The sequence below is a fragment of the Megascapheus bottae genome, chromosome 15 (assembly GCF_031878675.1).
Source record: "Megascapheus bottae isolate mThoBot1 chromosome 15, mThoBot2.hap1, whole genome shotgun sequence".
In the NCBI taxonomy this organism is placed as follows: domain Eukaryota; kingdom Metazoa; phylum Chordata; class Mammalia; order Rodentia; family Geomyidae; genus Megascapheus; species Megascapheus bottae.
In genome coordinates this window covers 15,206,934-15,210,109 of record NC_143523.1, presented here as the reverse complement: position 1 = coordinate 15,210,109, position 3,176 = coordinate 15,206,934, and positions in this window count along the sequence as shown.

Below are 3,176 nucleotides of genomic sequence, written 5' to 3'. Positions count from 1 at the left end.
AATGAATATGCAACATACCAGGTAACAAAGTCAGATATAGTAACAACATGAGATAAACTGTAAGGGGGGGAGAAAAGAAATAACTTTCACACTACATTAATAACAACAATCACAAAGCTAAACCTCTTGTTTCCATATCCCAGAGTTCATTTCACTCATCCTATTTGGCCATATGTACATAGCTTTTGAGCTATTGTGATCCACTTCTAGGAGAATCCTAGATGTGTACTAATTATTATGACTAAGGGAAACCATGGAGCCTGTTTCTTTGGGTCTGGCTTACTTTACTTAATATGATTTTTTCTAAGTCTTTCCATTTCCTTATGAATGGGGCAATGCCATTCCTTCTGATGGCGGCATAGAATTCCATTGTGTATAAATACCACATCTTTTTATCCATTCATAGAATCTTTATTATTATTATTATTATTAGTTGTTGTTGTTGTTGCTGTTGGTCATGGGGCTTGAACTCTGGGCCTGAGCACTGTCCCTGAGCACTTCAGCTCAAAGCTACTGCTCTACCATGTTGAGCCACAGTGCCTCTTCCAGTTTTCTGGTGGTTAATTGGAGATAAGGGTCTCATGGACTTTTGTGCCTAGGCTGGCTTTGAACTGTGATCCTTAGATCTCAGCCTCCCGAGTAGCTAGGATTAAGAGCCACCGGTGCCCAGCTTGAATCTTTATTCTTTATACATAGATCTAGTTTAATTTCTGATAGGCTTGGCATAGGGCTCAGCCCTGCATTTTCACCTGCTTCTGTGATTCGTAGGGGATGCGTGGGGAGGTGTAGGGTCAGCTCCAGCTGCCTTGGGAAGCAGATAAGATTGTTTCCCTTGCACTATGACACTTAGGAAAGTTCTCTGGGAAATGCCCAAAGATTGGTCAAGTGAGATGAGAGACTTCCTAGGTCTACGGCATATATGATGATCCTATCCAAATAAGAAGGAACCAACCTCATCCTTGGAACCTCAGTAGCTGGAAGTTACCACCACTGAGAATCTGAAGAGGAGAGTTGCAAAGGTCATTTGAGTAACAGCTTTATTAGAATGTGTATTTAATCTTCCTGATGAGTGATAGATCGAGTGCTGTCTGTGGGAGCCGATGCATCCAGGTGTATTTTCCATGCACACATATTGCCTAAGGAAAGCTGGACCAGTATGGGGATGTTGTGCAGAGCTCCATGGCAGAGGTGTTTAGATTCCCACTTCTCTTCTCATGACAGGGATTCAATATGGTGCCTGTGGCTTCCAGGGCTACATGAAAGCTGCCAATATTCTTAACATCCTCAAGGGACAGGCATGGTTTTTAGAAAGAGGAGAAAGAAGGTTAGGAAAAAGTGCTGAAATAATTCAAGAGGGTGGCTCCATATTTTTGTTCATCTAAGTGAACTGAGAATCCTAGAAAATCAGGATCCAGCTCTAGTGAGCTGAGTTTCCGGTATACAGGTCCTGATTTATCCATCCATCTCTGTTTTGCACATGGCTCAGTTCTTGCCAAGTCTTACCTGGTAACCTATGTTCCCTCCGCCCCCCACACACTTTACTTACTTTAGTAAGTAATGGAGAAAATGGAAAGTAAATTTATGTATACACATATAATAAAAAAATAGCTTTCCTTCAAATCATCTAGGAAATGATTATATTCTCAGCTACAGATCTGAAGCAATGAGTTTAAGCTTTCCCTCACCTTTCCCTTTCATTTCCCATTGGCCTTCCCACTACCATGAACTGAGCATCTGTTTTTCATTTGTCTTGCTTATGTTTGCACACACAGCATGTAGGACCAAATCTGGTATAGCCATATGACTAAGCTTGCAGGTTTGGATTCGGGTGAGGCAGAGGGAGACAAGCATCAGATAGATAATAGCAAAAGGCATTCATTACCATCACAGGGCAGAATACGAATACCATGTAGTAGTTTGTGACACAGGATGACATGAGAGGTCACTGTCATGGGTCAAGAGTGTACCCCAAGAAGGGGGTTTTTAAGCTTTGATTGGAGGGGTGAGAAGGAGGCAGCTGGGTAAAGCAAGACAAGACCGAGCTTCTCATCTGAATGAACAGCTGATGCAAAGGCAGTAGGGCAGAGGACACAAATGGAAAAAGAAAGGGATGCTGTTCAATGGTGAGAGATGGCAGAGGGGAGTGATGCAGCTTTTGGAAGCCAAGTCACATCTGACTTGTTTAGTTTCTGGTAGTTCAGGGCATTGAATCAAGTCCTAACCTTGCCAGGCAACCACTCTACCACTTGAGCTACCCCTCTAGCCCTTTAGGTTTTAAGCTTGTTTTTGAGATCAGTCTCACTGACATTGCCCTGCAGCAGGCTTCCAGCTGTGACCCCTCCTACATCTGCCTCTGCTTAGCTGGGATTATAGGTGTGTATCACCATGCTGGGCTGACTACTTAATTTTAAAAACAGTGGGAGACCACTGGAGTGTTTATCAATGGTTTATGTTCTTAAAAGTTTATTCTAGCACGGAAATCAATTAAAAGGAGTTAAAAATAAAAGTAGGGAGACCACAGGGGGGCACAGGAAAAGCTAGGAACAAGTCGCTGGGGATTTGAAAGGATGGTGGGAATGAAGTCAGAGTCAAGAATACATTAGAGAAATAAATGCCTTATTGAGGGAGGAGGAGGTGTCAGGGTGAGCTTAGAATTTCTTCTAGAAGTGTTGTTTTTTGAGATGCAGAGCCTGGAGCAGCTGGAGAGGGAAATGTTGGTGGTTCAGTTGTACATTTGAGAGACTGAAGCTGACAGAAGTTGCCCAGCTGGAGGCGTCAATAATGTAGGCGAGAGGTGGGACTGCTGCACAGAGGGCAGGTCCGTCCAATGGAGAGAGTTTTGAAGTTTTACCACTTACTAGTCCAGATTTTCCTTGATGCTCCAGTGTCCCTTGTGTGAGAACATATTACCATTTCCATGGTCAGGCAGGACTCTCGAGGGTGCCAGACATCTGTTCCACCCACTTGAATTTTGACTCATGGTGTCTGAAGTCTCTTCAGAGTGGGGGTCTCTTAGCATCATTTCTTGCCCCTTCCATTGGTCAATTGGAATTCCAGGGTCTGGAAAGCTTGAGTGGCAGGCAGTAGCTACAATTGACTATGGAACCAGTTAGCAACAGCTGGAAAGTGTCAGGAACAGCACACCTAAAAGTCAAGACTAGAAAATAAGCCACAAG